Here is a 22,457-nt window from a genome sequence, read left to right on the forward strand (position 1 = left end):
ACAAAATCAAATAAAATTCATTGTGTTATGTGTCCTTGAAATTGATTTTGGAACTGAAACCCCTCTGTCCTTTCAGGCAAACAGTCTCTTAGATATTGGACTGGCGGACAGGAGAGGAGAGGAGAGGAGAGGAGAGGAGAGGAGAGGAGAGGAGAGGAGAGGAGAGGAGAGCAGTTCTGCTCTGTCAGGCCTGCAGTTCTGCGTGACAAGCCCTGAGCGAGCCCTGAGGCCTCCATACATGATACTACAGGCAGTATTGCTACTGGAAGTAAGGCTGCACTGGCAACAAATCCACACTGTGTTTTTGCAAAAAAGGGACTCTATTAGGTTGCTTACTCCCCTATTTTGTAGCTACAGGGACTGATTTGGAGCCAGCACCCCAAAGGCTTCCTCCAAAGGGCTGCACATATGCGGCTGTGTCACCCTCATGTCACAATGCCAGCACCCGGCAACGCAGTGGTCACCAGGCCCCACGCAGGATCCAGAGGAGCAGCCTCCCGTGTCCACTGCCAGAGCTGGCCCGGGGGCAGCCCCAGCACATCTGACAGGAAGCACTTGAGGAGCTGCTGGAATCACAGGCCAGGGGCTGAGGGAAGAAAACCTTGCATGAGGCTGCTGGAGGTTCTCCGCTGCAAGACAATCTGCTGGCAGGGCCACCTTCCAAGCTCGGCTCATGGATGCAAATCCTTTTCAACTGGATAGCAGTGGCAAGACCAAGGCAATTCCTTCTTGAGGAGCACTGCAGAGCTCACCATCCTCATCTCCTACAGAGCAACGCTCAGGAGCCGTAAGAGATAGGATGTCAAGGGCTTGCAAGGGCTTGCAAGGGCTTGCAGTGCTTGGGAACACCCACTGGTGTCCTACACAGGGACAGCAAGGATTCTTGCCCACAAGGTCTATCAGCTCAGAGGCACTTGGGCACTCTGGCAAGTCCGCAAGATAGCTCCAGCTCAAGGGAGGATAGGGCTTGGGCAGCTCCTGGGAAGCATGAGCAGCCTGTGGGACAAGGAGCCAGGTCTGGCTCACATGCTCAGGGAACAGCCCATGGCCAGCACTGGGCTCAGCAAGGAACTTTTTCCCCCGGGGCACATTGGCACTGGTCCCCGGTGGTTTTTTGCCTTCCTCTGCAGTTCTCGGCACCGCCCCTTGCCACCATTTCTTTGGGCCATTTGGCCTGGGAGCCGGCTGCTCATGCTCCACCATGCTGGCAGCCGCAGCTGCCACTTCTCAGCTCTCCCTGCAGCTAACACAAGCGCCTGGCAGGGACCAGAGCGCTTCTCATGCATCCCTGCCCAAGAAGCACAGCAGCCAAACAAGTTGTGGAAGGCAAAAAGTCTGCTCGTCATCGCTACATGTCACGCTTTGGAAGAGATGCCACGGTACCACTCACCTCTTCTTCCTCTTCTTCCTCTTCTTCCTCCTCACCTTCTTCTTCTTATTCCTACTCTTTTGTGCATGGTCAGTCCCACAACTCCTTGTCAAGGTTCTCCCTCTGCAGGAACCGCGGACAGCTTGGCCTCTATTCCTGCTGCTGCTCTCTGCAGCTCTGGGACTTGCCTTTGCCAGCCTGCAAGGGATCTTTTCTCAGGCTAAACTGAAGAATGCCTCAGCCTACTCCTGGCTACACTTGGGCTTGAGCTAATGCTTGTGAGCCTGGGTTCTGAAACAGAGTCACAAAGGGAAAAAAAATGACACGAAGAAACATAACATGAATTAACATAAAATCAAGAAAATTAATAAATTAACAACAAAATAAAATAAAATTCATTGTGTTATGTGTCCTTGAAATTGATTTTGGAACTGAAACCCCTCTGTCCTTTCAGGCAAACAGTCTCTTAGATATTGGACTGGCGGACAGGAGAGAAGAGGAGAGGACAGGAGAGGAGAGGAGAGGAGAGGAGAGGAGAGGAGAGCAGTTCTGCTCTGTCAGGCCTGCAGTTCTGCGTGACAAGCCCTGAGCGAGCCCTGAGGCCTCCATACATGATACTACAGGCAGTATTGCTACTGGAAGTAAGGCTGCACTGGCAACAAATCCACACTGTCTTTTTGCAAAAAAGGGACTCTATGAGGTTGCTTACTCCCCTATTTTGTAGGTACAGGGACTGATTTGGAGCCAGCACCCCAAAGGCTTCCTCCAAAGGGCTGCACATATGCGGCTGTGTCAGCCCCATGTCACAATGCCAGCACCCGGCAACGCAGTGGTCACCAGGCCCCACGCAGGATCCAGAGGAGCAGCCTCCCGTGTCCACTGCCAGAGCTGGCCCGGGGGCAGCCCCAGCACATCTGACAGGAAGCACTTGAGGAGCTGCTGGAATCACAGGCCAGGGGCTGAGGGAAGAAAACCTTGCATGAGGCTGCTGGAGGTTCTCTGCTGCAAGACAATGTGCTGGCAGGGCCACCTTCCAAGCTCGGCTCATGGATGCAAATCCTTTTCAACTGGATAGCAGTGGCAAGACCAAGGCAATTCCTTCTTGAGGAGCACTGCACAGCTCACCATCCTCATCTCCTACACAGCAACGCTCAGGAGCCGTAAGAGATAGGACGTCGAGGGCTTGCAAGGGCTTGCAAGGGCTTGCAGTGCTTTGGAACACCCACTGGTGTCCTACACAGGGACAGCAAGGATTCTTGCCCACAAGGTCTATCAGCTCAGAGGCACTTGGGCACTCTGGCAAGTCCGCCAGATAGCTCCAGCTCAGCGGAGGATAGGGCTTGGGCAGCTCCTGGGAAGCATGAGCAGCCTGTGGGACAAGGAGCCAGGTCTGGCTCACATGCTCAGGGAACAGCCCATGGCCAGCACTGGGCTCAGCAAGGAACTTTTTCCCCCGGGGCACATTGGCACTGGTCCCCGGCGGTTTTTTGCCTTCCTCTGCAGTTCTCAGCACCGCCCCTTGCCACCATTTCCTCGGGCCATTTGGCCTGGGAGCCGGCTGCTCATGCTCCACCATGCTGGCAGCCGCAGCTGCCACTTCTCAGCTCTCCCTGCAGGTAACACAAGCGCCTGGCAGGGACCAGAGCGCTTCTCATGCATCCCTGCCCAAGAAGCACAGCAGCCAAACAAGTTGTGGAAGGCAAAAAGTCTGCTCGTCATCGCTACATGTCACGCTTTGGAAGAGATGCCACGGTACCACTCACCTCTTCTTCCTCTTCTTCCTCTTCTTCTTCTTCTTCTTCTTCTTCTTCTTCTTCTTCTTCCTCCTCTTTTGTGCATGGTCAGTCCCACAACTCCTTGTCAAGGTTCTCCCTCTGCAGGAACCGCGCACAGCTTGGCCTCTATTCCTGCTGCAGCTCTCTGCAGCTCTGGGACTTGCCTTTGCCAGCCTGCAAGGGATCTTTTCTCAGGCTAAACTGAAGAATGCCTCAGCCTACTCCTGGCTACACTTGGGCTTGAGCTAATGCTTGTGAGCCTGGGTTCTGAAACAGAGTCACAAAGGGAAAAAAAATGACACGAAGAAACATCACAGGAATTAACATAAAATCAAGAAAATTAATAAATTAACAACAAAATAAAATAAAATTCATTGTGTTATGTGTCCTTGAAATTGATTTTGGAACTGAAACCCCTCTGTCCTTTCAGGCAAACAGTCTCTTAGATATTGGACTGGCGGACAGGAGAGAAGAGGAGAGGACAGGAGAGGAGAGGAGAGGAGAGGAGAGGAGAGGAGAGGAGAGCAGTTCTGCTCTGTCAGGCCTGCAGTTCTGCGTGACAAGCCCTGAGCGAGCCCTGAGGCCTCCATACATGATACTACAGGCAGTATTGCTACTGGAAGTAAGGCTGCACTGGCAACAAATCCACACTGTCTTTTTGCAAAAAAGGGACTCTATGAGGTTGCTTACTCCCCTATTTTGTAGGTACAGGGACTGATTTGGAGCCAGCACCCCAAAGGCTTCCTCCAAAGGGCTGCACATATGCGGCTGTGTCAGCCCCATGTCACAATGCCAGCACCCGGCAACGCAGTGGTCACCAGGCCCCACGCAGGATCCAGAGGAGCAGCCTCCCGTGTCCACTGCCAGAGCTGGCCCGGGGGCAGCCCCAGCACATCTGACAGGAAGCACTTGAGGAGCTGCTGGAATCACAGGCCAGGGGCTGAGGGAAGAAAACCTTGCATGAGGCTGCTGGAGGTTCTCTGCTGCAAGACAATGTGCTGGCAGGGCCACCTTCCAAGCTCGGCTCATGGATGCAAATCCTTTTCAACTGGATAGCAGTGGCAAGACCAAGGCAATTCCTTCTTGAGGAGCACTGCAGAGCTCACCATCCTCATCTCCTACACAGCAACGCTCAGGAGCCGTAAGAGACAGGATGTCGAGGGCTTGCAAGGGCTTGCAAGGGCTTGCAGTGCTTTGGAACACCCACTGGTGTCCTACACAGGGACAGCAAGGATTCTTGCCCCCAAGCTCCATCAGCTCAGAGGCATTTGGGCACTCTGGCAAGTCCGCCAGATAGCTCCAGCTCAGCGGAGGATAGGGCTTGGGCAGCTCCTGGGAAGCATGAGCAGCCTGTGGGACAAGGAGCCAGGTGTGGCTCACATGCTCAGGGAACAGCCCATGGCCAGCACTGGGCTCAGCAAGGAACTTTTTCCCCCGGGGCACATTGGCACTGGTCCCCGGCGGTTTTTTGCCTTCCTCTGCAGTTCTCAGCACCGCCCCTTGCCACCATTTCCTCGGGCCATTTGGCCTGGGAGCCGGCTGCTCATGCTCCACCATGCTGGCAGCCGCAGCTGCCACTTCTCAGCTCTCCCTGCAGGTAACACAAGCGCCTGGCAGGGACCAGAGCGCTTCTCATGCATCCCTGCCCAAGAAGCACAGCAGCCAAACAAGTTGTGGAAGGCAAAAAGTCTGCTCGTCATCGCTACATGTCACGCTTTGGAAGAGATGCCACGGTACCACTCACCTCTTCTTCCTCTTCTTCCTCTTCTTCTTCTTCTTCTTCTTCTTCTTCTTCTTCCTCCTCTTTTGTGCATGGTCAGTCCCACAACTCCTTGTCAAGGTTCTCCCTCTGCAGGAACCGCGGACAGCTTGGCCTCTATTCCTGCTGCAGCTCTCTGCAGCTCTGGGACTTGCCTTTGCCAGCCTGCAAGGGATCTTTTCTCAGGCTAAACTGAAGAATGCCTCAGCCTACTCCTGGCTACACTTGGGCTTGAGCTAATGCTTGTGAGCCTGGGTTCTGAAACAGAGTCACAAAGGGAAAAAAAATGACACGAAGAAACATCACAGGAATTAACACAAAATCAAGAAAATTAATAAATTAACAACAAAATAAAATAAAATTCATTGTGTTATGTGTCCTTGAAATGGATTTTGGAACTGAAACCCCTCTGTCCTTTCAGGCAAACAGTCTCTTAGATATTGGACTGGCGGACAGGAGAGGAGAGGAGAGGAGAGGAGAGCAGTTCTGCTCTGTCAGGCCTGCAGTTCTGCGTGACAAGCCCTGAGCGAGCCCTGAGGCCTCCATACATGATACTACAGGCAATATTGCTACTGGAAGGAAGGCTGCACTGGCAACAAATCCACACTGTCTTTTTGCAAAAAAGGGACTCTATTAGGTTGCTTACTCCCCTATTTTGTAGGTACAGGGACTGATTTGGAGCCAGCACCCCAAAGGCTTCCTCCAAAGGGCTGCACATATGCGGCTGTTTCAGCCCCATGTCACAATGCCAGCACCCGGCAACGCAGTGGGCACGAGGGCCCACGCAGGATCCAGAGGAGCAGCCTCCCGTGTCCACTGCCAGAGCTGGCCCGGGGGCAGCCCCAGCACATCTGACAGGAAGCACTTGAGGAGCTGCTGGAATCACAGGCCAGGGGCTGAGGGAAGAAAACCTTGCATGAGGCTGCTGGAGGTTCTCTGCTGCAAGACAATCTGCTGGCAGGGCCACCTTCCAAGCTTGGCTCATGGATGCAAATCCTTTTCAACTGGATAGCAGTGGCAAGACCAAGGCAATTCCTTCTTGAGGAGCACTGCACAGCTCACCATCCTCATCTCCTACAGAGCAACGCTCAGGAGCCGTAAGAGATAGGATGTCAAGGGCTTGCAAGGGCTTGCAAGGGCTTGCAGTGCTTTGGAACACCCACTGGTGTCCTACACAGGGACAGCAAGGATTCTTGCCCACAAGGTCTATCAGCTCAGAGGCACTTGGGCACTCTGGCAAGTCCGCCAGATAGCTCCAGCTCAAGGGAGGATAGGGCTTGGGCAGCTCCTGGGAAGCATGAGCAGCCTGTGGGACAAGGAGCCAGGTCTGGCTCACATGCTCAGGGAACAGCCCATGGCCAGCACTGGGCTCAGCAAGGAACTTTTTCCCCAGGGGCACATTGGCACTGGTCCCCGGCGGTTTTTTGCCTTCCTCTGCAGTTCTCAGCACCGCCCCTTGCCACCATTTCTTTGGGCCATTTGGCCTGGGAGCCGGCTGCTCATGCTCCACCATGCTGGCAGCCGCAGCTGCCACTTCTCAGCTCTCCCTGCAGCTAACACAAGCGCCTGACAGGGACCAGAGCGCTTCTCATGCATCCCTGCCCAAGAAGCACAGCAGCCAGACAAGTTGTGGAAGGCAAAAAGTCTGCTCGTCATCGCTACATGTCACGCTTTGGAAGAGATGCCACGGTACCACTCACCTCTTCTTCCTCTTCTTCCTCTTCTTCTTCTTCTTCTTCTTCTTCTTCTTCCTCCTCTTTTGTGCATGGTCAGTCCCACAACTCCTTGTCAAGGTTCTCCCTCTGCAGGAACCGCGCACAGCTTGGCCTCTATTCCTGCTGCAGCTCTCTGCAGCTCTGGGACTTGCCTTTGCCAGCCTGCAAGGGATCTTTTCTCAGGCTAAACTGAAGAATGCCTCAGCCTACTCCTGGCTACACTTGGGCTTGAGCTAATGCTTGTGAGCCTGGGTTCTGAAACAGAGTCACAAAGGGAAAAAAAATGACACGAAGAAACATCACAGGAATTAACATAAAATCAAGAAAATTAATAAATTAACAACAAAATAAAATAAAATTCATTGTGTTATGTGTCCTTGAAATTGATTTTGGAACTGAAACCCCTCTGTCCTTTCAGGCAAACAGTCTCTTAGATATTGGACTGGCGGACAGGAGAGAAGAGGAGAGGAGAGGAGACGAGAGGAGAGGAGAGCAGTTCTGCTCTGTCAGGCCTGCAGTTCTGCGTGACAAGCCCTGAGCGAGCCCTGAGGCCTCCATACATGATACTACAGGCAGTATTGCTACTGGAAGTAAGGCTGCACTGGCAACAAATCCACACTGTCTTTTTGCAAAAAAGGGACTCTATGAGGTTGCTTACTCCCCTATTTTGTAGCTACAGGGACTGATTTGGAGCCAGCACCCCAAAGGCTTCCTCCAAAGGGCTGCACATATGCGGCTGTGTCACGCCCATGTCACAATGCCAGCACCCGGCAACGCAGTGGTCACCAGGCCCCACGCAGGATCCAGAGGAGCAGCCTCCCGTGTCCACTGCCAGAGCTGGCCCGGGGGCAGCCCCAGCACATCTGACAGGAAGCACTTGAGGAGCTGCTGGAATCACAGGCCAGGGGCTGAGGGAAGAAAACCTTGCATGAGGCGGCTGGAGGTTCTCTGCTGCAAGACCATGTGCTGGCAGGGCCACCTTCCAAGCTCGGCTCATGGATGCAAATCCTTTTCAACTGGATAGCAGTGGCAAGACCAAGGCAATTCCTTCTTGAGGAGCACTGCACAGCTCACCATCCTCATCTCCTAAACAGCAACGCTCAGGAGCCGTAAGAGATAGGATGTGGAGGGCTTGCAAGGGCTTGCAAGGGCTTGCAGTGCTTTGGAACACCCACTGGTGTCCTACACAGGGACAGCAAGGATTCTTGCCCCCAAGCTCCATCAGCTCAGAGGCACTTGGGCACTCTGGCAAGTCCGCGACATAGCTCCAGCTCAAGGGAGGATAGGGCTTGGGCAGCTCCTGGGAAGCATGAGCAGCCTGTGGGACAAGGAGCCAGGTCTGGCTCACATGCTCAGGGAACAGCCCATGGCCAGCACTGGGCTCAGCAAGGAACTTTTTCCCCCGGGCCACATTGCAACTGCTCCGCGGCGGTTTTTTGCCTTCCTCTGCAGTTCTCAGCACCGCCCCTTGCCACCATTTCTTTGGGCCATTTGGCCTGGGAGCCGGCTGCTCATGCTCCACCATGCTGGCAGCCGCAGCTGCCACTTCTCAGCTCTCCCTGCAGCTAACACAAGCGCCTGACAGGGACCAGAGCGCTTCTCATGCATCCCTGCCCAAGAAGCACAGCAGCCAGACAAGTTGTGGAAGGCAAAAAGTCTGCTCGTCATCGCTACATGTCATGCTTTGGAAGAGATGCCACGGTACCACTCACCTCTTCTTCCTCTTCTTCCTCTTCTTCTTCTTCTTCTTCTTCCTCCTCTTTTGTGCATGGTCAGTCCCACAACTCCTTGTCAAGGTTCTCCCTCTGCAGGAACCGCGCACAGCTTGGCCTCTATTCCTGCTGCAGCTCTCTGCAGCTCTGGGACTTGCCTTTGCCAGCCTGCAAGGGATCTTTTCTCAGGCTAAACTGAAGAATGCCTCAGCCTACTCCTGGCTACACTTGGGCTTGAGCTAATGCTTGTGAGCCTGGGTTCTGAAACAGAGTCACAAAGGGAAAAAAAATGACACGAAGAAACATCACAGGAATTAACATAAAATCAAGAAAATTAATAAATTAACAACAAAATAAAATAAAATTCATTGTGTTATGTGTCCTTGAAATTGATTTTGGAACTGAAACCCCTCTGTCCTTTCAGGCAAACAGTCTCTTAGATATTGGACTGGCGGACAGGAGAGAAGAGGAGAGGAGAGGAGAGGAGAGGAGAGGAGAGGAGAGGAGAGGAGAGGAGAGCAGTTCTGCTCTGTCAGGCCTGCAGTTCTGCGTGACAAGCCCTGAGCGAGCCCTGAGGCCTCCATACATGATACTACAGGCAGTATTGCTACTGGAAGGAAGGCTGCACTGGCAACAAATCCACACTGTCTTTTTGCAAAAAAGGGACTCTATGAGGTTGCTTACTCCCCTATTTTGTAGCTACAGGGACTGATTTGGAGCCAGCACCCCAAAGGCTTCCTCCAAAGGGCTGCACATATGCGGCTGTGTCACGCCCATGTCACAATGCCAGCACCCGGCAACGCAGTGGTCACCAGGCCCCACGCAGGATCCAGAGGAGCAGCCTCCCGTGTCCACTGCCAGAGCTGGCCCGGGGGCAGCCCCAGCACATCTGACAGGAAGCACTTGAGGAGCTGCTGGAATCACAGGCCAGGGGCTGAGGGAAGAAAACCTTGCATGAGGCTGCTGTAGGTTCTCTGCTGCAAGACCATGTGCTGGCAGGGCCACCTTCCAAGCTCGGCTCATGGATGCAAATCCTTTTCAACTGGATAGCAGTGGCAAGACCAAGGCAATTCCTTCTTGAGGAGCACTGCACAGCTCACCATCCTCATCTCCTAAACAGCAACGCTCAGGAGCCGTAAGAGATAGGATGTGGAGGGCTTGCAAGGGCTTGCAAGGGCTTGCAGTGCTTTGGAACACCCACTGGTGTCCTACACAGGGACAGCAAGGATTCTTGCCCCCAAGCTCCATCAGCTCAGAGGCACTTGGGCACTCTGGCAAGTCCGCGACATAGCTCCAGCTCAGCGGAGGATAGGGCTTGGGCAGCTCCTGGGAAGCATGAGCAGCCTGTGGGACAAGGAGCCAGGTGTGGCTCACATGCTCAGGGAACAGCCCATGGCCAGCACTGGGCTCAGCAAGGAACTTTTTCCCCCGGGGCACATTGGCACTGGTCCCCGGCGGTTTTTTGCCTTCCTCTGCAGTTCTCAGCACGGCCCCTTGCCACCATTTCCTCGGGCCATTTGGCCTGGGAGCCGGCTGCTCATGCTCCACCATGCTGGCAGCCGCAGCTGCCACTTCTCAGCTCTCCCTGCAGGTAACACACACGCCTGGCAGGGACCAGAGCGCTTCTCATGCATCCCTGCCCAAGAAGCACAGCAGCCAAACAAGTTGTGGAAGGCAAAAAGTCTGCTCGTCATCGCTACATGTCACGCTTTGGAAGAGATGCCACGGTACCACTCACCTCTTCTTCCTCTTCTTCCTCTTCTTCTTCTTCTTCTTCTTCTTCTTCTTCTTCTTCCTCTTTTGTGCATGGTCAGTCCCACAACTCCTTGTCAAGGTTCTCCCTCTGCAGGAACCGCGCACAGCTTGGCCTCTATTCCTGCTGCAGCTCTCTGCAGCTCTGGGACTTGCCTTTGCCAGCCTGCAAGGGATCTTTTCTCAGGCTAAACTGAAGAATGCCTCAGCCTACTCCTGGCTACACTTGGGCTTGAGCTAATGCTTGTGAGCCTGGGTTCTGAAACAGAGTCACAAAGGGAAAAAAATGACACGAAGAAACATCACAGGAATTAACATAAAATCAAGAAAATTAATAAATTAACAACAAAATAAAATAAAATTCATTGTGTTATGTGTCCTTGAAATTGATTTTGGAACTGAAACCCCTCTGTCCTTTCAGGCAAACAGTCTCTTAGATATTGGACTGGCGGAGAGGAGAGGACAGGAGAGGAGAGGAGAGGAGAGGAGAGCAGTTCTGCTCTGTCAGGCCTGCAGTTCTGCGTGACAAGCCCTGAGCGAGCCCTGAGGCCTCCATACATGATACTACAGGCAGTATTGCTACTGGAAGGAAGGCTGCACTGGCAACAAATCCACACTGTCTTTTTGCAAAAAAGGGACTCTATTAGGTTGCTTACTCCCCTATTTTGTAGCTACAGGGACTGATTTGGAGCCAGCACCCCAAAGGCTTCCTCCAAAGGGCTGCACATATGCGGCTGTGTCACCCTCATGTCACAATGCCAGCACCCGGCAACGCAGTGGTCACCAGGCCCCACGCAGGATCCAGAGGAGCAGCCTCCCGTGTCCACTGCCAGAGCTGGCCCGGGGGCAGCCCCAGCACATCTGACAGGAAGCACTTGAGGAGCTGCTGGAATCACAGGCCAGGGGCTGAGGGAAGAAAACCTTGCATGAGGCTGCTGGAGGTTCTCCGCTGCAAGACAATCTGCTGGCAGGGCCACCTTCCAAGCTCGGCTCATGGATGCAAATCCTTTTCAACTGGATAGCAGTGGCAAGACCAAGGCAATTCCTTCTTGAGGAGCACTGCAGAGCTCACCATCCTCATCTCCTATAGAGCAACGCTCAGGAGCCGTAAGAGATAGGATGTCGAGGGCTTGCAAGGGCTTGCAAGGGCTTGCAGTGCTTGGGAACACCCACTGGTGTCCTACACAGGGACAGCAAGGATTCTTGCCCACAAGGTCTATCAGCTCAGAGGCACTTGGGCACTCTGGCAAGTCCGCCAGATAGCTCCAGCTCAAGGGAGGATAGGGCTTGGGCAGCTCCTGGGAAGCATGAGCAGCCTGTGGGACAAGGAGCCAGGTGTGGCTCACATGCTCAGGGAACAGCCCATGGCCAGCACTGGGCTCAGCAAGGAACTTTTTCCCCCGGGGCACATTGGCACTGGTCCCCGGCGGTTTTTTGCCTTCCTCTGCAGTTCTCAGCACCGCCCCTTGCCACCATTTCCTCGGGCCATTTGGCCTGGGAGCCGGCTGCTCATGCTCCACCATGCTGGCAGCCGCAGCTGCCACTTCTCAGCTCTCCCTGCAGGTAACACAAGCGCCTGGCAGGGACCAGAGCGCTTCTCATGCATCCCTGCCCAAGAAGCACAGCAGCCAAACAAGTTGTGGAAGGCAAAAAGTCTGCTCGTCATCGCTACATGTCACGCTTTGGAAGAGATGCCACGGTACCACTCACCTCTTCTTCCTCTTCTTCCTCTTCTTCTTCTTCTTCTTCTTCTTCTTCTTCTTCCTCCTCTTTTGTGCATGGTCAGTCCCACAACTCCTTGTCAAGGTTCTCCCTCTGCAGGAACCGCGGACAGCTTGGCCTCTATTCCTGCTGCTGCTCTCTGCAGCTCTGGGACTTGCCTTTGCCAGCCTGCAAGGGATCTTTTCTCAGGCTAAACTGAAGAATGCCTCAGCCTACTCCTGGCTACACTTGGGCTTGAGCTAATGCTTGTGAGCCTGGGTTCTGAAACAGAGTCACAAAGGGAAAAAAAATGACACGAAGAAACATCACATGAATTAACATAAAATCAAGAAAATTAATAAATTAACAACAAAATAAAATAAAATTCATTGTGTTATGTGTCCTTGAAATTGATTTTGGAACTGAAACCCCTCTGTCCTTTCAGGCAAACAGTCTCTTAGATATTGGACTGGCGGACAGGAGAGAAGAGGAGAGGAGAGGAGAGGAGAGGAGAGGAGAGGAAAGGAGAGCAGTTCTGCTCTGTCAGGCCTGCAGTTCTGTGTGACAAGCCCTGAGCGAGCCCTGAGGCCTCCATACATGATACTACAGGCAGTATTGCTACTGGAAGGAAGGCTGCACTGGCAACAAATCCACACTGTCTTTTTGCAAAAAAGGGACTCTATGAGGTTGCTTACTCCCCTATTTTGTAGCTACAGGGACTGATTTGGAGCCAGCACCCCAAAGGCTTCCTCCAAAGGGCTGCACATATGCGGCTGTGTCAGCCCCATGTCACAATGCCAGCACCCGGCAACGCAGTGGGCACGAGGCCCCACGCAGGATCCAGAGGAGCAGCCTCCCGTGTCCACTGCCAGAGCTGGCCCGGGGGCAGCCCCAGCACATCTGACAGGAAGCACTTGAGGAGCTGCTGGAATCACAGGCCAGGGGCTGAGGGAAGAAAACCTTGCATGAGGCTGCTGGAGGTTCTCCGCTGCAAGACAATCTGCTGGCAGGGCCACCTTCCAAGCTCAGCTCATGGATGCAAATCCTTTTCAACTGGATAGCAGTGGCAAGACCAAGGCAATTCCTTCTTGAGGAGCACTGCAGAGCTCACCATCCTCATCTCCTACAGAGCAACGCTCAGGAGCCGTAAGAGATAGGATGTCAAGGGCTTGCAAGGGCTTGCAAGGGCTTGCAGTGCTTTGGAACACCCACTGGTGTCCTACACAGGGACAGCAAGGATTCTTGCCCACAAGGTCTATCAGCTCAGAGGCAGTTGGGCACTCTGGCAAGTCCGCCAGATAGCTCCAGCTCAAGGGAGGATAGGGCTTGGGCAGCTCCTGGGAAGCATGAGCAGCCTGTGGGACAAGGAGCCAGGTCTGGCTCACATGCTCAGGGAACAGCCCATGGCCAGCACTGGGCACAGCAAGGAACTTTTTCCCCCGGGGCACATTGGCACTGGTCCCCGGCGGTTTTTTGCCTTCCTCTGCAGTTCTCGGCACCGCCCCTTGCCACCATTTCTTTGGGCCATTTGGCCTGGGAGCCGGCTGCTCATGCTCCACCATGCTGGCAGCCGCAGCTGCCACTTCTCAGCTCTCCCTGCAGCTAACACAAGCGCCTGGCAGGGACCAGAGCGCTTCTCATGCATCCCTGCCCAAGAAGCACAGCAGCCAAACAAGTTGTGGAAGGCAAAAAGTCTGCTCGTCATCGCTACATGTCACGCTTTGGAAGAGATGCCACGGTACCACCCACCTCTTCTTCCTCTTCTTCCTCTTCTTCCTCCTCACCTTCTTCTTCTTATTCCTCCTCTTTTGTGCATGGTCAGTCCCACAACTCCTTGTCAAGGTTCTCCCTCTGCAGGAACCGCGGACAGCTTGGCCTCTATTCCTGCTGCTGCTCTCTGCAGCTCTGGGACTTGCCTTTGCCAGCCTGCAAGGGATCTTTTCTCAGGCTAAACTGAAGAATGCCTCAGCCTACTCCTGGCTACACTTGGGCTTGAGCTAATGCTTGTGAGCCTGGGTTCTGAAACAGAGTCACAAAGGGAAAAAAAATGACACGAAGAAACATAACATGAATTAACATAAAATCAAGAAAATTAATAAATTAACAACAAAATCAAATAAAATTCATTGTGTTATGTGTCCTTGAAATTGATTTTGGAACTGAAACCCCTCTGTCCTTTCAGGCAAACAGTCTCTTAGATATTGGACTGGCGGACAGGAGAGGAGAGGAGAGGAGAGGAGAGGAGAGGAGAGGAGAGGAGAGGAGAGCAGTTCTGCTCTGTCAGGCCTGCAGTTCTGCGTGACAAGCCCTGAGCGAGCCCTGAGGCCTCCATACATGATACTACAGGCAGTATTGCTACTGGAAGTAAGGCTGCACTGGCAACAAATCCACACTGTGTTTTTGCAAAAAAGGGACTCTATTAGGTTGCTTACTCCCCTATTTTGTAGCTACAGGGACTGATTTGGAGCCAGCACCCCAAAGGCTTCCTCCAAAGGGCTGCACATATGCGGCTGTGTCACCCTCATGTCACAATGCCAGCACCCGGCAACGCAGTGGTCACCAGGCCCCACGCAGGATCCAGAGGAGCAGCCTCCCGTGTCCACTGCCAGAGCTGGCCCGGGGGCAGCCCCAGCACATCTGACAGGAAGCACTTGAGGAGCTGCTGGAATCACAGGCCAGGGGCTGAGGGAAGAAAACCTTGCATGAGGCTGCTGGAGGTTCTCCGCTGCAAGACAATCTGCTGGCAGGGCCACCTTCCAAGCTCGGCTCATGGATGCAAATCCTTTTCAACTGGATAGCAGTGGCAAGACCAAGGCAATTCCTTCTTGAGGAGCACTGCAGAGCTCACCATCCTCATCTCCTACAGAGCAACGCTCAGGAGCCGTAAGAGATAGGATGTCAAGGGCTTGCAAGGGCTTGCAAGGGCTTGCAGTGCTTGGGAACACCCACTGGTGTCCTACACAGGGACAGCAAGGATTCTTGCCCACAAGGTCTATCAGCTCAGAGGCACTTGGGCACTCTGGCAAGTCCGCCAGATAGCTCCAGCTCAAGGGAGGATAGGGCTTGGGCAGCTCCTGGGAAGCATGAGCAGCCTGTGGGACAAGGAGCCAGGTCTGGCTCACATGCTCAGGGAACAGCCCATGGCCAGCACTGGGCTCAGCAAGGAACTTTTTCCCCCGGGGCACATTGGCACTGGTCCCTGGTGGTTTTTTGCCTTCCTCTGCAGTTCTCAGCACCGCCCCTTGCCACCATTTCTTTGGGCCATTTGGCCTGGGAGCCGGCTGCTCATGCTCCACCATGCTGGCAGCCGCAGCTGCCACTTCTCAGCTCTCCCTGCAGGTAACACAAGCGCCTGGCAGGGACCAGAGCGCTTCTCATGCATCCCTGCCCAAGAAGCACAGCAGCCAAACAAGTTGTGGAAGGCAAAAAGTCTGCTCGTCATCGCTACATGTCACGCTTTGGAAGAGATGCCACGGTACCACTCACCTCTTCTTCCTCTTCTTCCTCTTCTTCTTCTTCTTCTTCTTCTTCTTCTTCTTCCTCCTCTTTTGTGCATGGTCAGTCCCACAACTCCTTGTCAAGGTTCTCCCTCTGCAGGAACCGCGGACAGCTTGGCCTCTATTCCTGCTGCTGCTCTCTGCAGCTCTGGGACTTGCCTTTGCCAGCCTGCAAGGGATCTTTTCTCAGGCTAAACTGAAGAATGCCTCAGCCTACTCCTGGCTACACTTGGGCTTGAGCTAATGCTTGTGAGCCTGGGTTCTGAAACAGAGTCACAAAGGGAAAAAAAATGACACGAAGAAACATCACATGAATTAACATAAAATCAAGAAAATTAATAAATTAACAACAAAATAAAATAAAATTCATTGTGTTATGTGTCCTTGAAATTGATTTTGGAACTGAAACCCCTCTGTCCTTTCAGGCAAACAGTCTCTTAGATATTGGACTGGCGGACAGGAGAGAAGAGGAGAGGAGAGGAGAGGAGAGGAGAGGAGAGGAAAGGAGAGCAGTTCTGCTCTGTCAGGCCTGCAGTTCTGTGTGACAAGCCCTGAGCGAGCCCTGAGGCCTCCATACATGATACTACAGGCAGTATTGCTACTGGAAGGAAGGCTGCACTGGCAACAAATCCACACTGTCTTTTTGCAAAAAAGGGACTCTATGAGGTTGCTTACTCCCCTATTTTGTAGCTACAGGGACTGATTTGGAGCCAGCACCCCAAAGGCTTCCTCCAAAGGGCTGCACATATGCGGCTGTGTCAGCCCCATGTCACAATGCCAGCACCCGGCAACGCAGTGGGCACGAGGCCCCACGCAGGATCCAGAGGAGCAGCCTCCCGTGTCCACTGCCAGAGCTGGCCCGGGGGCAGCCCCAGCACATCTGACAGGAAGCACTTGAGGAGCTGCTGGAATCACAGGCCAGGGGCTGAGGGAAGAAAACCTTGCATGAGGCTGCTGGAGGTTCTCCGCTGCAAGACAATCTGCTGGCAGGGCCACCTTCCAAGCTCAGCTCATGGATGCAAATCCTTTTCAACTGGATAGCAGTGGCAAGACCAAGGCAATTCCTTCTTGAGGAGCACTGCAGAGCTCACCATCCTCATCTCCTACAGAGCAACGCTCAGGAGCCGTAAGAGATAGGATGTCAAGGGCTTGCAAGGGCTTGCAAGGGCTTGCAGTGCTTTGGAACACCCACTGGTGTCCTACACAGGGACAGCAAGGATTCTTGCCCACAAGGTCTATCAGCTCAGAGGCAGTTGGGCACTCTGGCAAGTCCGCCAGATAGCTCCAGCTCAAGGGAGGATAGGGCTTGGGCAGCTCCTGGGAAGCATGAGCAGCCTGTGGGACAAGGAGCCAGGTCTGGCTCACATGCTCAGGGAACAGCCCATGGCCAGCACTGGGCACAGCAAGGAACTTTTTCCCCCGGGGCACATTGGCACTGGTCCCCGGCGGTTTTTTGCCTTCCTCTGCAGTTCTCGGCACCGCCCCTTGCCACCATTTCTTTGGGCCATTTGGCCTGGGAGCCGGCTGCTCATGCTCCACCATGCTGGCAGCCGCAGCTGCCACTTCTCAGCTCTCCCTGCAGCTAACACAAGCGCCTGGCAGGGACCAGAGCGCTTCTCATGCATCCCTGCCCAAGAAGCACAGCAGCCAAACAAGTTGTGGAAGGCAAAAAGTCTGCTCGTCATCGCTACATGTCACGCTTTGGAAGAGATGCCACGGTACCACCCACCTCTTCTTCCTCTTCTTCCTCTTCTTCCTCCTCACCTTCTTCTTCTTATTCCTCCTCTTTTGTGCATGGTCAGTCCCACAACTCCTTGTCAAGGTTCTCCCTCTGCAGGAACCGCGGACAGCTTGGCCTCTATTCCTGCTGCTGCTCTCTGCAGCTCTGGGACTTGCCTTTGCCAGCCTGCAAGGGATCTTTTCTCAGGCTAAACTGAAGAATGCCTCAGCCTACTCCTGGCTACACTTGGGCTTGAGCTAATGCTTGTGAGCCTGGGTTCTGAAACAGAGTCACAAAGGGAAAAAAAATGACACGAAGAAACATAACATGAATTAACATAAAATCAAGAAAATTAATAAATTAACAACAAAATCAAATAAAATTCATTGTGTTATGTGTCCTTGAAATTGATTTTGGAACTGAAACCCCTCTGTCCTTTCAGGCAAACAGTCTCTTAGATATTGGACTGGCGGACAGGAGAGGAGAGGAGAGGAGAGGAGAGGAGAGGAGAGGAGAGGAGAGGAGAGGAGAGGAGAGGAGAGCAGTTCTGCTCTGTCAGGCCTGCAGTTCTGCGTGACAAGCCCTGAGCGAGCCCTGAGGCCTCCATACATGATACTACAGGCAGTATTGCTACTGGAAGTAAGGCTGCACTGGCAACAAATCCACACTGTGTTTTTGCAAAAAAGGGACTCTATTAGGTTGCTTACTCCCCTATTTTGTAGCTACAGGGACTGATTTGGAGCCAGCACCCCAAAGGCTTCCTCCAAAGGGCTGCACATATGCGGCTGTGTCACCCTCATGTCACAATGCCAGCACCCGGCAACGCAGTGGTCACCAGGCCCCACGCAGGATCCAGAGGAGCAGCCTCCCGTGTCCACTGCCAGAGCTGGCCCGGGGGCAGCCCCAGCACATCTGACAGGAAGCACTTGAGGAGCTGCTGGAATCACAGGCCAGGGGCTGAGGGAAGAAAACCTTGCATGAGGCTGCTGGAGGTTCTCCGCTGCAAGACAATCTGCTGGCAGGGCCACCTTCCAAGCTCGGCTCATGGATGCAAATCCTTTTCAACTGGATAGCAGTGGCAAGACCAAGGCAATTCCTTCTTGAGGAGCACTGCAGAGCTCACCATCCTCATCTCCTACAGAGCAACGCTCAGGAGCCGTAAGAGATAGGATGTCAAGGGCTTGCAAGGGCTTGCAAGGGCTTGCAGTGCTTGGGAACACCCACTGGTGTCCTACACAGGGACAGCAAGGATTCTTGCCCACAAGGTCTATCAGCTCAGAGGCAGTTGGGCACTCTGGCAAGTCCGCAAGATAGCTCCAGCTCAAGGGAGGATAGGGCTTGGGCAGCTCCTGGGAAGCATGAGCAGCCTGTGGGACAAGGAGCCAGGTCTGGCTCACATGCTCAGGGAACAGCCCATGGCCAGCACTGGGCTCAGCAAGGAACTTTTTCCCCCGGGGCACATTGGCACTGGTCCCCGGTGGTTTTTTGCCTTCCTCTGCAGTTCTCGGCACCGCCCCTTGCCACCATTTCTTTGGGCCATTTGGCCTGGGAGCCGGCTGCTCATGCTCCACCATGCTGGCAGCCGCAGCTGCCACTTCTCAGCTCTCCCTGCAGCTAACACAAGCGCCTGGCAGGGACCAGAGCGCTTCTCATGCATCCCTGGCCAAGAAGCACAGCAGCCAAACAAGTTGTGGAAGGCAAAAAGTCTGCTCGTCATCGCTACATGTCACGCTTTGGAAGAGATGCCACGGTACCATTCACCTCTTCTTCCTCTTCTTCCTCTTCTTCTTCTTCTTCTTCTTCTTCCTCCTCTTTTGTGCATGGTCAGTCCCACAACTCCTTGTCAAGGTTCTCCCTCTGCAGGAACCGCGGACAGCTTGGCCTCTATTCCTGCTGCAGCTCTCTGCAGCTCTGGGACTTGCCTTTGCCAGCCTGCAAGGGATCTTTTCTCAGGCTAAACTGAAGAATGCCTCAGCCTACTCCTGGCTACACTTGGGCTTGAGCTAATGCTTGTGAGCCTGGGTTCTGAAACAGAGTCACAAAGGGAAAAAAAATGACACGAAGAAACATCACAGGAATTAACATAAAATCAAGAAAATTAATAAATTAACAACAAAATCAAATAAAATTCATTGTGTTATGTGTCCTTGAAATTGATTTTGGAACTGAAACCCCTCTGTCCTTTCAGGCAAACAGTCTCTTAGATATTGGACTGGCGGACAGGAGAGAAGAGGAGAGGACAGGAGAGGAGAGGAGAGGAGAGGAGAGGAGAGGAGAGGAGAGCAGTTCTGCTCTGTCAGGCCTGCAGTTCTGCGTGACAAGCCCTGAGCGAGCCCTGAGGCCTCCATACATGATACTACAGGCAGTATTGCTACTGGAAGTAAGGCTGCACTGGCAACAAATCCACACTGTCTTTTTGCAAAAAAGGGACTCTATGAGGTTGCTTACTCCCCTATTTTGTAGCTACAGGGACTGATTTGGAGCCAGCACCCCAAAGGCTTCCTCCAAAGGGCTGCACATATGCGGCTGTGTCAGCCCCATGTCACAATGCCAGCACCCGGCAACGCAGTGGTCACCAGGCCCCACGCAGGATCCAGAGGAGCAGCCTCCCGTGTCCACTGCCAGAGCTGGCCCGGGGGCAGCCCCAGCACATCTGACAGGAAGCACTTGAGGAGCTGCTGGAATCACAGGCCAGGGGCTGAGGGAAGAAAACCTTGCATGAGGCTGCTGGAGGTTCTCTGCTGCAAGACAATGTGCTGGCAGGGCCACCTTCCAAGCTCGGCTCATGGATGCAAATCCTTTTCAACTGGATAGCAGTGGCAAGACCAAGGCAATTCCTTCTTGAGGAGCACTGCACAGCTCACCATCCTCATCTCCTACACAGCAACGCTCAGGAGCCGTAAGAGATAGGATGTCGAGGGCTTGCAAGGGCTTGCAAGGGCTTGCAGTGCTTTGGAACACCCACTGGTGTCCTACACAGGGACAGCAAGGATTCTTGCCCACAAGGTCTATCAGCTCAGAGGCAGTTGGGCACTCTGGCAAGTCCGCCAGATAGCTCCAGCTCAGCGGAGGATAGGGCTTGGGCAGCTCCTGGGAAGCATGAGCAGCCTGTGGGACAAGGAGCCAGGTGTGGCTCACATGCTCAGGGAACAGCCCATGGCCAGCACTGGGCTCAGCAAGGAACTTTTTCCCCCGGGGCACATTGGCACTGGTCCCCGGCGGTTTTTTGCCTTCCTCTGCAGTTCTCAGCACCGCCCCTTGCCACCATTTCCTCGGGCCATTTGGCCTGGGAGCCGGCTGCTCATGCTCCACCATGCTGGCAGCCGCAGCTGCCACTTCTCAGCTCTCCCTGCAGGTAACACAAGCGCCTGGCAGGGACCAGAGCGCTTCTCATGCATCCCTGCCCAAGAAGCACAGCAGCCAAACAAGTTGTGGAAGGCAAAAAGTCTGCTCGTCATCGCTACATGTCACGCTTTGGAAGAGATGACACGGTACCACTCACCTCTTCTTCCTCTTCTTCCTCTTCTTCTTCTTCTTCTTCTTCTTCTTCTTCTTCCTCCTCTTTTGTGCATGGTCAGTCCCACAACTCCTTGTCAAGGTTCTCCCTCTGCAGGAACCGCGGACAGCTTGGCCTCTATTCCTGCTGCAGCTCTCTGCAGCTCTGGGACTTGCCTTTGCCAGCCTGCAAGGGATCTTTTCTCAGGCTAAACTGAAGAATGCCTCAGCCTACTCCTGGCTACACTTGGGCTTGAGCTAATGCTTGTGAGCCTGGGTTCTGAAACAGAGTCACAAAGGGAAAAAAAATGACACGAAGAAACATCACAGGAATTAACACAAAATCAAGAAAATTAATAAATTAACAACAAAATAAAATAAAATTCATTGTGTTATGTGTCCTTGAAATGGATTTTGGAACTGAAACCCCTCTGTCCTTTCAGGCAAACAGTCTCTTAGATATTGGACTGGCGGACAGGAGAGGAGAGGAGAGGAGAGGAGAGCAGTTCTGCTCTGTCAGGCCTGCAGTTCTGCGTGACAAGCCCTGAGCGAGCCCTGAGGCCTCCATACATGATACTACAGGCAGTATTGCTACTGGAAGGAAGGCTGCACTGGCAACAAATCCACACTGTCTTTTTGCAAAAAAGGGACTCTATTAGGTTGCTTACTCCCCTATTTTGTAGGTACAGGGACTGATTTGGAGCCAGCACCCCAAAGGCTTCCTCCAAAGGGCTGCACATATGCGGCTGTGTCAGCCCCATGTCACAATGCCAGCACCCGGCAACGCAGTGGGCACGAGGGCCCACGCAGGATCCAGAGGAGCAGCCTCCCGTGTCCACTGCCAGAGCTGGCCCGGGGGCAGCCCCAGCACATCTGACAGGAAGCACTTGAGGAGCTGCTGGAATCACAGGCCAGGGGCTGAGGGAAGAAAACCTTGCATGAGGCTGCTGGAGGTTCTCTGCTGCAAGACAATCTGCTGGCAGGGCCACCTTCCAAGCTTGGCTCATGGATGCAAATCCTTTTCAACTGGATAGCAGTGGCAAGACCAAGGCAATTCCTTCTTGAGGAGCACTGCACAGCTCACCATCCTCATCTCCTACAGAGCAACGCTCAGGAGCCGTAAGAGATAGGATGTCAAGGGCTTGCAAGGGCTTGCAAGGGCTTGCAGTGCTTTGGAACACCCACTGGTGTCCTACACAGGGACAGCAAGGATTCTTGCCCACAAGGTCTATCAGCTCAGAGGCACTTGGGCACTCTGGCAAGTCCGCCAGATAGCTCCAGCTCAAGGGAGGATAGGGCTTGGGCAGCTCCTGGGAAGCATGAGCAGCCTGTGGGACAAGGAGCCAGGTCTGGCTCACATGCTCAGGGAACAGCCCATGGCCAGCACTGGGCTCAGCAAGGAACTTTTTCCCCAGGGGCACATTGGCACTGGTCCCCGGCGGTTTTTTGCCTTCCTCTGCAGTTCTCAGCACCGCCCCTTGCCACCATTTCTTTGGGCCATTTGGCCTGGGAGCCGGCTGCTCATGCTCCACCATGCTGGCAGCCGCAGCTGCCACTTCTCAGCTCTCCCTGCAGCTAACACAAGCGCCTGACAGGGACCAGAGCGCTTCTCATGCATCCCTGCCCAAGAAGCACAGCAGCCAGACAAGTTGTGGAAGGCAAAAAGTCTGCTCGTCATCGCTACATGTCACGCTTTGGAAGAGATGCCACGGTACCACTCACCTCTTCTTCCTCTTCTTCCTCTTCTTCTTCTTCTTCTTCTTCTTCTTCTTCCTCCTCTTTTGTGCATGGTCAGTCCCACAACTCCTTGTCAAGGTTCTCCCTCTGCAGGAACCGCGCACAGCTTGGCCTCTATTCCTGCTGCAGCTCTCTGCAGCTCTGGGACTTGCCTTTGCCAGCCTGCAAGGGATCTTTTCTCAGGCTAAACTGAAGAATGCCTCAGCCTACTCCTGGCTACACTTG

This window comes from Caloenas nicobarica, chromosome 15 (genome assembly GCF_036013445.1).
Source record: "Caloenas nicobarica isolate bCalNic1 chromosome 15, bCalNic1.hap1, whole genome shotgun sequence".
Taxonomy (NCBI): Eukaryota; Metazoa; Chordata; class Aves; order Columbiformes; family Columbidae; genus Caloenas; species Caloenas nicobarica.